General features: G+C 41.2%; 1 protein-coding gene across 4 annotated transcripts in view; it reads right to left on the reverse strand.

Moving 5' to 3' along the window:
* The window catches only part of pbx1a (pre-B-cell leukemia homeobox 1a), a 77,348-nt gene that overhangs the window by 53,998 nt on the left and 9,770 nt on the right, over positions 1-13,580 (reverse strand). For all 4 annotated transcript variants that reach the window (XR_001960934.2, XM_018676611.2, XM_018676610.2 and 1 more), the window contains exon 3: positions 2,035-2,133. The gene's annotated coding sequence lies outside the window, so the exon portion shown is untranslated. The remainder of the gene's footprint in view (positions 1-2,034; positions 2,134-13,580) is intronic.

Consider the following 13,580-nt stretch of genomic DNA (forward strand, 5'->3'; position numbering starts at 1 on the left):
CTGAAGTGTCCTCGAGCAAAATGCTACATCCCTCCCACTGTTAGGGAAATTGTTCCATATGCAAACCTTCACTCTGACCTCTTGAGGAAAGAAGGGCAGGACATTCTGGGACCCTTGTAGGAATACTACTCCAGGTCCCGCCTTTCCTTAATAAATTAATCCCAGTGGACTTTTTGTGTGTTTCCAGCCGCGGTTCCCTAAAATCATCAGCACCTTTCACCTCGCAAGCAATGAGCACTCAAGACGGGGTCAACTCAAGGGAACCATGACGTGATTAGTTTTTTTTTAGATTTGTTATTCTGACACTTTACATTACATTCACATGGCAGATGCTTCTGTACAGTATATATCTTACAGTAAGTGTATTTAAACTCCATATGGACATCTGTCTGAGGATTCAAGATTAAAACTTAAATCTTTTAAGTTGATGTTGGGAAATTTTCACATTCAGCAGTTACAGATCAAAATCATCATTCATTTGGAGATAGATGTCTGGTGACTTGGCAAATATAAGAACAATATTTGTCATTTTTTTAGCTCTGTTTTTGGTCTCCTCCACCTCTCGAAACACTTGGCTTTTTAGCCGCCAAATGCTTCACCGTGTTCACCAGCTAGTCTCTCTGACTGTGTCTGTCTGCTGGTTGGTGATGAGCAGGTATGTGTGCAGTGGGTTTTTAGAGCTTTTTCACTCAACACAGCTGCCTGCCAAAAACGACACAATGAGTGCAGTGAGACTGAATCAAAACATCAAGATGCTGCTGGACGAGATAAACAATAAGCAAGAAAGTCTATAAAGCGCCGTAAAACCCGAGGGGGGTGGGGGTGTCGATTCAGGTGATAATTCACTGTAGGTTAATCAGTACAAGCAACCATTTTTATTTTCATGTCTTCACACTGTCATTTGATACGCTGTTACTATGAAAATATTGATTATAGCCCCTGTAACTTCATCATACAATGATTCCTTTATTTGTGGAAGCACGATATTTTTGAGTGTTTTTTTTTTTTCTTCTTTTTTTCCCTCTCTTTTAAATCTATTTGATGACCTTGAACTCAGGGGTTTGTCTGTCTTTCGGGGCAACTAGCTCACTCCACCCATCATATGAAACCGCACTTGATCATTAGCTTGTGAGTTGGAATCTCAGTCAGCAATTTGTTTACATTTCCAAAAGAGTGTGGTCGTGCTCTAATTTACTCATATCTCTCTCATCTTTCTCTCTGCCAACAGTTTGTAACTGTTCCCAAAGCCACAACTTCTTTTAAGCAGTCCAATCAAATCTGTAGGGTATTAGTTGAGTCCAAATACACAATCAAAAGTACATCTCATATCAGTGACAGTACTCACAGTGAATGAATGAATAAATAAACAAAATACCCCATACTGTTACAATATCGTAATCTTCTTCTTAAAAAAAAAACAAAAAAGACAACAAACTGCTGCTACTGAAGGATCTGAACTATTACTTTCACTGTTTTTTTTATGTAAAAATGAAAAAAAAAAGAGAGCTTGTCGTTTTCCCACAAAACATTAGAAAACAACAGAGCAAGTTGAATGTGAGTGACACAGATTCCCTAAACCTCAAACAACACGGTGCAAGTGGAGGATGATAAAAAAGGAGAACATCTGGTGAGCTGAGCTCGGTGCCAAGACAAGACAAAGCCATGTGTCTGGCAAACACATACCTACACACATACCTAAACACACACACTCTCTCTCACACACACACACACTCAAACAGTTATTCATGCATGCACACTGAAACCCGCCTGCCCCCAAACTTGCAAACAAGCAAAAAAAAAAAAAAAATCCCACACACACACACACGTTACATTCATTGTGCCCGCACTCACGCACAGCAGGGTGCAGTTAGAGGAAGAAAAAAGAAAAAAGCAAAAGTAGGATGTGATTGGAGAGTCCACTGTTCAGACAAGACTAATCTGCATACTCAGAGGCTTAGAAGTGAATATGCATGAGAGAATAAAACGATATGCCTTCAAGCAGACCACCCGCTCTCTCTGGATTACTGTACCCACCTCCGAGCCTTTTATCTTCTTGCTGGCATGCAATCAAGCTGATTTCATGTGCAGTGGCTGATGGTTTTGCACAATGAATTGGACTTAAGAGATGTTAACCTGTTGAGAAAGAAGAAAAAAACCCTGTCACAAAGGAAAAAGGAAAAACTGAAAAAAGGGTGATTTATGTTTAAAATTTCACCAAAATATGTACCCAAATTATCTTAGGAGGTGTTTTCGTGCATATATTTTAAGCCTGATTTGGCTTGGTGTAAGTAGATCTAACCAGTTGAAGACAGAGAAGCAAAACACAGGGAGAATGAATATTTGGAAGAACTGTGCAGTATGAGACACAGAGCTCTGATGACCCATCAAATATTGAAGAAATGTCTGCTGGAACCATGAATTCACATTTCAGACAGACTTCCTCTAAGACTGTCCTCGCCAATGAATGAATATTTCATTTCAGAAAATAGAGTGGCCCTGAAAGGCACCATTACCAAACCCTAATGTCAGGAGGAAAACATTCTCCACATTTAGTTGAAAGTTAGGGTGGAATGATAAGAGCCGCTCATGCGTAACACAATCTGATGGGGTAATGCATTGGCATCACATTAGCATGACTGTATTTGACTGCATGGCAGTGCGTGTGTATGTGTGTGTGTGTGAGTAGGTTTTCCCAAATGACTAAAATGAGAAACTAGGGAACTTGGAGCACAAGGCTTTTCAATTTATCATCTTGCTCATCTGGTGAGAGGGAACAAAAATCAAAAATATTTTAAAAACTCAACTCACACGAAGTCAGTGCATTTACATATAGAGCAGCCATCTGACATATTTAGGTAATAATCTAATTTTAGATGGTAATCTGATTTCTGAAGTGCAGAATCTTTTCCTATTTCAGGCTAAGGAGATCTCAGTTAGCCCTCAGCCAAATGTAAGAATACATTTCTTGCAGGTCATGGGACCAAGTATGCTGCAAGTATAAGCACTTAGGTTTGGTTTCAGAGTTATTATTATAGGGTGGAGAGAGATACGTCCAGGGGGCAGATAAGCCAAAGGTTGCCATATTGTATAGTTAATAATGTAAACAATGCACATTTACTTCCTCTTGCCATTAAAGGTGTCAAAAAAGAAGGGTTTGTTGAAAATATACATGTACAAAAAAATATAAACAGTTTTTAACTTATAAACAAGGAATACACAGCACTGTACCAAAAGGCTAGAAATAGTACTACAATGAGTTCCCCCCTCTTGGTTATAATAGCTAAGCTAGCCAGCTGACAAAAACATCTCACATCACTTACTCTCTTTTTGCAAAGCTTTTCAATACATCTCACTGTCTTTATCAGTGGGTGGAGAATGATAAACTGTCATGGAGATGGTTCAGTTAGCAGACATGATAATGTTAGCTATCTGTGAATGAGGCCGTGTTAGCTAATGCTATGTTCAAAAATAAACTAAGAGTTTCACTGAATCACAACCGCTCTAAAGGTTTAATGACAGAAATAGCACAGGTACATATCATGCAATGGAAAAATGTGAGTGGATGTAAATTTGCCATGGGAAGTGCGAATTGAGGCACATCTGTGCAAGTTGGAAATGTTTCAACTGGACTGAGACACTTATGCTTATTATGATTATACTTCAGAAATGTACAGAGACAGGAAGAAACAGGAGAGAACAAGGGGGGTGGGGTGGGGGGGACAAAGTCTGAGGAAAAAAGAAAATAAACACAGTGGATCTTTTTCCCCCTATCTAAAGTCTCTGTCTAAGCTTTGTAAGCCAAGTTTTGCTTTGAATTTTTCTTTAGTTATAATCCTATTTTGTATTGTAACTACAAAATTATATATTCTGAAACCATCATTGTGTCTCCGTCATCCTTGGCTAGATTTGCAAACCAGGTAGCTACACAGAACACAAACTGACGTTACACCAAGGACGAGTAACAATGTGATACTGAATGACTCATTTATATATTCATCTGCAGTGGGCTTGCACTGCAGCGCTCACTTACTCTGTGCTCGTCTACAGAACTGGACATATTGGATGGGATCAAGCCAATATGAAAATTAGTTTCAGCTTTGTTATCACAAGCCATAATGTTGGAAGGGATATTTTAGCTTTCCTTAACACTGGAGTTCTAGAGTAATTATTTTAGTGTGAATTTAAACAGTCACGCTCACATCATACTGCACAGTGTATATACCAGGGGAGCAGGAGAAATCATCCCTGAGTGACAACACCTGCAAAATCTCTGCTTCTCATCCACTGTTGAATTTTCTCTGCACAGGAAGGAAGAAAGACAAAGAAAGGCCGGGAGCCACAGACAGAGATGTCCGTGGTGTGGAAATAGTTAAAGCCATAAAGACGTACAGTACCTCAGCCCTGACCCCGTGCCCTCTTAGGTATCCCCCTGCGCAGAATTCTTATTCCCTACCAAACTGACAAAGTGTTTTTAATCTTTTCTTTCCCTCTCTCCTGGAGATTGGGGAAACAAAAATCAATAGCTCCTGGCAGGCGATCTAGCAGGCTGGTGAATTACAGGGTCTACGCTGCAACCAGAGCGCTGCATCACAGGGGCCTTGGAATGAGAGACCTTGGAAGAGGCATCAGAGACACGGAGGTTGCAGGGTCACTCTGGGTCCGCAGTCTGAGGAGCAGGGTATTTACTGCCTCGGCCAGGTCGCCGCGATGAAAAATAACTGCCACATGGCACAGAGAGAAGGATGGCCGGGGGTGAGAAAGATGGCGAGAGAGACAGACAGAGAGATAAGACGGGGGGTGTCGGCGGTGTGTACACGAGCGGCTGAAGTCTTGGGAGAGTTTGCTGTGATTTGTGTGTACTCCCCGTCATATGCTGTGTGCAGTACAGGTATGATGTCAAGCAGAAGACTAATGCTTTTTTCCTTTCTCTCTCCCAAATGGGAAATGATTCATTAGCGTTTGGTGATTTAGAACGTGGCAGTGCTGGCCGATCAATATGCATGGGCCCATCTGTCAATACGTGATTTCTGCTGGTAATTAGCTGATGTGGGCCAGTGGTTGTGAATATTGCCTGGCAACTGACAGCCTGGTTGTTTCTGTCATCACTGGGGGGTGCACAGGTGGTAGTAGCTCACTGCTGATCGATAAAATACCGTGCTTCAAGGCCCAAACCAGGTTCATAGAAACATGCGCCGCGATAAAATATGGAGTAAAGAGGCATTTCAAAATTTTCATTCATTTCGATTTGTAGGAGGGTTTAGATTTATGCTCAAAAAAAACAAACTCATTCATTCATGAACCATAAATAATAACAATGAAAGTCAGAGTTTTACATAAACTAAACAGCATTTTCTGTAAACATACATTTGCTCCAGAGGTGGGAAGCTGTATCTCAAGCTCTACTGAGAAAATGTGTCAGATCACTCAATTATAACAACTCGAGACAGCTGGCAGCGAGACAATTAGGAGTGTGAAAATGATAATGATGATTATGATGAACCAAATTTTTAATTGCTTTGTTTTCAAAGCAAGCAGATATTTACGGGCTTTGGTGTGCAACCTCTAGAATTTCACCATTGGTTCAGATGTCGACCGTTATCTAGAGTAATTTCAACAGTGATCAAATCATCACAGTCCGATGAAAAACCACACGTCTCAAAATTTGGAGATTTTGATTTTTCTCAGATAGACTCAAAGATTTAGTCTTCCTCTGTGAGTTCAGAAGAGTATCCTACTTCTTCAGCAAAACAGATAATTTAAAAATCTGAATTATGAAAAATGTATTGCCACCATGGATGGATTACCGAGGAGACCTACTGTGTAGAGGCCCTGCAGCCCGAGGGGTCAGGGGGCCCCCGGGTCAAGAGCATCAGTGTGAAGTGACTGTTAACATTTGCTACACTACAAACAACAACTAAAAAGAGACGCAAACTATAAGAAATGTTTGCAAAGACAAGAAAAATGACTACAGAGACAAAAAATGACAAGAAAGAGATGCCACAGCTAGAGATGCAAAAAGACAAAAAACACACAAACAAAAAAGAAAAACAACCTGGAAGAGACATAACTACAAAGAGACACAAAATAACCACAAAGTGACAAAATGACCATAAATAGACTTATAAACTATCCATTATTGTCACAAAGCTAAGAACAGGGTAGTTTTTCTTCATTTTAGAGATACATGGTTTTAACAGGACAGTGACAATGTAGACATTTTTAATGACAGAAACCACATAAACCATCACTATTATCCAGACGTACCAGAAACATTTGAATCTTTTGAGCATCTTAGCATCTAATCAACTAAATCTGGCTGCCAGTTTATATGTATTGCCCTTGTTTTGGCTCCTATTTGTTCCATTACACCAGTGGCAGCACTGTGAGGAGTTTGCTGAACTGCACTGTCTCATGTCAATAAAACAACACCATTCATTCACCTCTAAACATTAAATCTGGCTGCCTTTACTCCTGCACTATTCTTCTTCAGTGCCACTCCTGAGCTCTGACGTGTATTTATTATATATATCTTCAGTCATTTTATCCTCACAATATGCGCCCAAGTTCATAAGTTCACTCAGAGAGAGAAGCCAACAAGCAGAGGTGGTGTAAACCCCTGCAGAAAGATGCCTCTCTGTCTCTCATTGGCATTTGCATATTAGAGTGTTTTCTGGGGAAAATGAGCTGTAGAAATTAATTCAGGATTAATTGGTGCCTTTATCTCGTTAGGACAATCTAATTTAGGGGATGATGGAATTGTTTAGACTCCCTTTTGCATAATTGGATTGCGGTGAATGGCTGTCATTACCGTCTTTTTAGCATCGTCTGTGGGCCCCCTCTCTCTCTTGCAGGCCCCAGCCTCATAAAGAGCGATCATGTGTTACGCCAGTGTTTTGCTAACCCCTGGAACACACCAACCATGCTGCAAGAGGCAAGCATGTGGCTAACCGCGTAGCAGTGATTAACTCTCTTTTCAGATCCATTAGCATTACAGCAAGCATCACGCTGTTGAGGAGATTTCATATGAACACATAAGCATGTGGCTAACAACACAGCAATCATCGACTGCAAAGAGACAGCCATTAGTTTTTAGCCTGTCATGCTTTGTGGTTTGTAGCTCTGACAGTGTTACCTGACCCCACCACTCCCCACCCCAGAGGAGCTGGACATGAAGTCTCAAAATTCCTCAATGCTTTTTGAGAGGCTCTTCTTTTCTTCTCTTGTCCTGCACATTTCTGACAGATTTCGCCCTTTCATTACTTCCTCAATATCTCTGAGACAGTTTGCAGTCGGCTGTTTTTTGTTTTTGGTTTGTTGTTTTTTTTTCAACGTGGGATGAAAATCAATAGGAGAGAAGCAAAGCTCATGTAAAGGATCACTCACTGGAATACCTGATCTTCTCACTTCAACAACATTGATGTAACTATGGAAACAAGTTCCCCAGATGAACAGGGATATGCCTATCTCCTGACAAAAGGCTTTTTTATGTCTCTCAAAGCCAGTTACCCTATACCACAACACAGGAGAAGCTTATATCTGCTGCTCCTCGCTATGATACCATCATCATTTTTCTGAAAGCACAAATTGTATAGCTATTATTCTGTGGGCCGCTCTCTGGTAAACAAGGCAGAGTGAAATCTAATCTATGGTGCTGATACTCAGGCTGTGCCAGGCTAATTGAGTTGATGTAGTCTGTCCCTGGAGGAGCTGGACATACAGTAAAGACAGACTCTATCAAGTCATATAGCTCATGTAGTGTACTTACTGGAAGTGACTTGCGCTTACAGCGTCACAGTTGTCAACGGTCGCGGGCGCGCACATGAAACTACTGGTTTTCTATTAAACTACAATCTGATTATTTGCATGTTGCTATGAGGGAATAAGCTGCAGAAAAGAAACAAACAGGCTACTCCGTCTTTCCTTATGTCTGCCGTCACTCTCTATGCTCACCCCCCCTCATGTTCGTGATGCATACTGTGTCATGCTTTTGATGCATTTTAGCCCCCATCTCCTCGTCTAGTGCCATTTCCATTCTTTGCATAAATGCAGTCTAACAGTATTAAGTATTCATGCGTGTTGGGGAAGGTGGTGCCTGTCCTTCAGGGTAAGTGTCAGGCCTGCGTGCGGCACAAGAAAAGCCCCGGGGAGAGGAGAACATTAGGATCCATCAGCCTGACAGACAAATCATTCTCTCATGTAAACATAAATATGAGGGTATGTTTCCACCGCCATCCCACTATCTGTTGCTAGGCTACCTTGCATTAAGCAGTGTAGCTGTCCCTGTTCATTTTGCTCCAGGGATTCCAGCAATACCATCATATAACCTGCTGAGTCTTAATGAGAAGGCCTGCTCATATGAGTGGATACGAACATGGTGAGATGTGAAATTTATTCAAAACACAGGAATTCAGCTGTCTGTCAGCGTAGTGACGGCACGGAAATGTTTATGAATTTGAAGTGTTTTGGAAAAAGAAGCTTTGAGGGGGGAATACTTCTCCGTCTCTGCACAAACACACCTGACACAAGAAAAGGTCACAATGGATCAGCACACACATACACACACACACACGCGCACAGCATGCATGCACTGATGCAATGCACACAGGCTCATACACTTGCTTAGGCGCACGCGTGCACACCCACACAGACACACAATAAACAATACATGATGCTGAGCTCCATAAAGGTCATTTGTTGTTGAGAAATCACTGATCCCCAAATGCATTAACAAAGTCAATTAACTATTCTCCGACAAAGAAGAAAGAAACCCATCTCCTATAAAAATAGAGCACTGAGCAGCGTCCAAGCACCCCCACAATTACAACAACTGTGCGTCCCAAGATAATTACGTGAGCCATAAATGGGGAGAGAAAGACAGTAGAAGGCAATGGTCACTGAGAAGAAAGAGCGGGGAGATGAGGGAAAGGAGCGCCAACAGCTGGTTTGAATAGATTGTGTGTGGGATGAATTAAAAAGTTGAACCTTTCCCTGGCCGTATTCAGATGTCTGCCTCCGGGTGATTAATCATGGCCGTCAGGACCTGTAATCCTTTTCAATGGGAAACAAATGCAGCCACTGTCCTCTCTTCTCCAAAGCGCCCAGGGCCCAGGGCCACCAGCCCGCCTGCTTGGTCACAATACCTGAACCACAGAGAAGGCACCCTGGGGAGAGAGGATGCGTGGACACACTGTAATCTGCTCCAAACATGATGGGATGAACAAAAACGCTGGATTTCAACAAAATTGTATGGCACCCTTTATTGGTTTTGTGCATCCTTTCTTTGTGTGTGTGTGTGTATCTCGCAGTCAATAGTTGAGGCAGGTGGCACAACTGCAGGTCCAACTGGTGAAACGTAAATGGAGCAGCTATTTAAAAAAAAAAAAAAGAACACATGCACACACACCTTTCGAGCTGAAGGAGAGGGGATTTAAAGAAGCCTGTGACTGGATTTCAGATGACAGGGGAGTTTTCTCTCTGACTGATATCAGTCCTTTCTGCTTGCAGCTGCTTTAGTCAGTGAACTTCATGTCACGTTCCTACATGGTGGTAAACAGCTGATCTAGTTTAGAAAAGACAGTGAGAAAGTCAAGAGCCAGCAACATTGAGAGCCCGGGAGAAGAAAGTGTGTCATCAGCATAAAAATAGAAGCCCGCTAACGAATTCCTAATCATATCCCCCATTTCCTCGAGGGGCTATGCAAAAGAGGTTAAAACACCAGCCGGTAGATGAGAATATGTGGCGCATTAGCTCTGGAGATTATTTCTTGGCATTCCAAAGGTTTTCAGTGTTATTGATTGTTAAATTCACCATTATCTCCCCCCAGAACTACAACACATGACTATTCTCTGTGTAGCCATGTATCCTTCCTGCAAAATGTTAAAAGTGCAATAATTGTGAGTAATTTCTCCCCCGATCTCTAACACCGGAGAGGGTATGAGGGCTGCTTTGCACCTACTTTGTCAATCAATCAAGTGAAAATAATATCTTAAAAGCAAAATGCACCACTTACACATCAAAGGCAGTGGGAAAGCATCAATCTTGACTTAAGCTCGACTGAATCAAGTAATGCCTGTGTGGCTTTTACGAGTGAATAAATTGAATGCCCTTCAAAAGAGCGCCCCCATACTGATTCTAATGGTGTATATGACCTCGGAGTAATCACCGCAAAAAAAACTTAGAATTAAAAAAATCCTTTGTATCCAACAAAAGACAAATGTCAGTGTTCCCACTGAGTGAAAGAGTGCCTTTATATGTCTGAAAGGTTGTGAGGGTAGTAATTCAGCGCGGCCGCAGAAGGTGGTGTATGTTGGCAGCATGGCAGACTGTGGAGAATGGGCCACGGCCAGCCGTTTCCAGAGCCTTTGTGTGTCTCTGTTTGACCAGGCGTCTCCTGGTCCACAGGAGCACAGCTTCAACACATCTAGCAAAGGAACAAAGCAGCCATTATCAGCCCTATCTCATCCCCACCCTGCCTCGACTCACTGACACCCTGGGACAAACAGTGGCAGGGCCCAGCCGTTCAAGCTTTGCTGGGGGACTCTGAAGCGGACACTGAAGCGGACTGGGAGGTCCATTAAACACACAGGCGACACCTTAGCTGTGGACAAACATCAACACAATAGCATGTAGCGCTGGTTGCCACGGAGATGGGAGAAAACAGTGTATAGCGCCAGCGGTGACAAAGAAAGGGAGGGGTCAGGCATCATGGGCCACTGGCAACTGAAAAGCCTCTGCAAACTGCCCTGAGAAACACAACACCCTTTTTACTTTGTGTAACAAACACTGTATACTTAAAGCTTCCATTCAGTGACGTGTAGATAATAGCATTAAGAACAATGTACAGGATCTTAATTGTTCTGCTGTAAAGTGAGCTGTTATCTAATAAGAGAAGAGTTACTCCAAAAAAATAAATGGGCATATTTGCAGTTTGAAGCTTATAAAGTTTTACTTTAAAACCGACATCAGATGCTGGTGAAAAAGCTTTAAATTGCACAAGCTTCAGTCTCTTTTTTAGTGTAATTCTAGTGTAACTCTCTTATACTATATGCTCCAAATATCAGTTGCTCTCCTGTTTGCCAATAAACATTACTCATTCCTTCAGTGAATTAAAACATGAAATGCTGTGTAGCAAACCAACTGACCACTCATTCAAAAAAATATTTCCACAACACTGTCTGTATCCAAGTATGTAGGAGGAAGGCATGACTCTTGGTTCTCCTCTTATTTTACTGGTCACAGAAAACAAAGTATGCCAAGTACGCCCATATGTATGTATATATATATTTACATTTATTAAGTTCTTGCAATGGAAGTTAGATGCTTTGATTTTTTTCCCCTTTTGTGGATTGAAAAAAAAATCTCCTCCTGAGACTATTAGATTCTCTCGTATTTAAAGGCTTTAACATGGCTGTTTTTGTTACTTCATGAAAAGCTAACATTTTGAAAACACATGGCTTTTATAGAATATCAATAATATGTTGTCACAAACACACATGCTGAGGATGTGCTATCAATCTGTTAACAAGAGTTGTTTTTGTTTATCAATGATGAATGTTTCACGTCGCCAACCCGTCTGACTTTGCCATGACCACTAATGCAGCTCGATGTGTGACATGTGACTGTGGTTCTGATTTTATACATAAATTGTGATGCTACAAATGAGTGTGTTGGAGAGACTGAGATGAGTGAAACAGTCAAAGCTGTGGTAGGAAAGTGTGTGTATACATTCGCAGACACATAAAAGAGTTTACATGTTTCTGTCAGTGCCTTTAGTGGATGCTGTAAACCCAGATTGCTGAGTTATAAAGCCTGATATTTTCACAAACTAACGTTAACTAAACAAATTAAAGCCTTTTCATTGTCTATTTAGTGTTACAACATTGTGCAGTTCCATAGGATATCAGGGTGTGTTGTGCTCAATGCTGTGAAGTTTACAACTTTACCAGTTACGCACTGGGTTTCTGCAGCGTCAGATTTCACATACACTAAATTATTATATTCTCCTGCTGGCATGCAACAGTGAATCTAGAAATGCCAATCATGATAGCCATAAATCATAATCATAAAGTAATTCCAAATGAATGGAGTTGAGGTTTTGCCTTTAAATGATGATTTCAAGAGTAAATCCAATTCAAAACTGTGTGGGCCAAATTAAATTGGACATGTTAGCTGAGTGTACAAATATACTTGAATTTACTGAGGGTAGAGAATTGGCCTCATATTCAACAGCTACTCTTGCTTTGATTCAGCTTTCATTCAGCACAAACGTGTAAGTGTGTATGATTTATAGTGCTTTTCTGCATCACAAGCTTTTCCTGTTCAAGCCTGCTTTCTGTCTCTTTTTCACTTATGACTGGCAAATAAAACCTGTCGATACAATCATCCCCTCTGACCTCTGAATCTGACAGCATGTCTGCTAAACACTTCAAGTATAAGACTCAGAGAAGCAAGTCAGCCCCCCGCCCCTTTCCTTTCCTTCTCCTCTTCTCCTGCATTTGCTCGTGTGCTCAGCTCTTCATTCTCTCCACCTGCTTGAGCTGCTGTGGCCTTGTCTAGATCCTCTGAATTCCCAGTCCACTGCAGTGTATCCGCCTGGAAACACCACAGATGCCAGCGCTTGGTAAGTTGTGAGGAAAAAAAAAACAAAAAAACAAGGAAAGTGATGGGATGAAGATGTCAGTTATGGCAAATAGAACTCTGTCACACTCCTATAACATCTCTGTCACTGATTATCAGACCGGAGAGTCGAACACACGCGCTTAACACACATACACAAACGTTGTCGGTGTGATAAACAGAGGTCTGAGAAGAGCTCTAATAACACTGAGAGAACCAGATAATGCAGATTTGAAAATGAAATAGGTTATTTTACTACAGAGATGGGGTATAATTAAAAGTCTGTGTTTATCTGCAGTTTTGAAATTTTAAGTTATTGGTATTATAAGTAAAGTCTTACTGTTTCTTGTATCTAATGTCACATTTGAGCCTCTTACAGTGAGTTATCATTGAACAGTATTCCCTGTTAAGAGCAGGTTCTAATCCTGTGTTTTCAGTTTAATATTGGGGATTTACAAAAATTTGAATTAAGTTACTACAACTTTATCAGACTCACAACAGACAGTTTAAAATCAAAAAGTGTAAAAGTCGCGCAGAAGGAGAACTATCTGTCTTTTTATCCCACACGTGTGTCTTCCTTGTCAAAATGTGATGCTTACATTACCCACAATGCAACTGCTAACTGTTCGATTGGAGATACAGTTGTAGTACGCTAGTAGGTGACTAATGTAGCTTCAAACCAGCTAGCTTGCAACAGAGATGAGGATTAGGCTACAGAGGTCTGGCTTACTCGCTTCTTTCTGACTCCACACCCACAGATTTTTTTCCTCTTTAAACTTGTAGTCTTCAGACCCAACAGATGCTGACATCACTTGAGTCAGTTTATCATGGCATGTTTAGTCCTGACAAAACATATAAAAACATATAACACCATTTTCAGACTGAACGTGCCCCAGATTTTGTGCGGCTCAAAATATATAAATTTTTTCAGATATGCAGTGGCCCTCCCCAAGACCTGTAAACAG

Source organism: Lates calcarifer, linkage group LG4, assembly GCF_001640805.2.
Source record: "Lates calcarifer isolate ASB-BC8 linkage group LG4, TLL_Latcal_v3, whole genome shotgun sequence".
NCBI classification, from domain to species: Eukaryota; Metazoa; Chordata; class Actinopteri; family Centropomidae; genus Lates; species Lates calcarifer.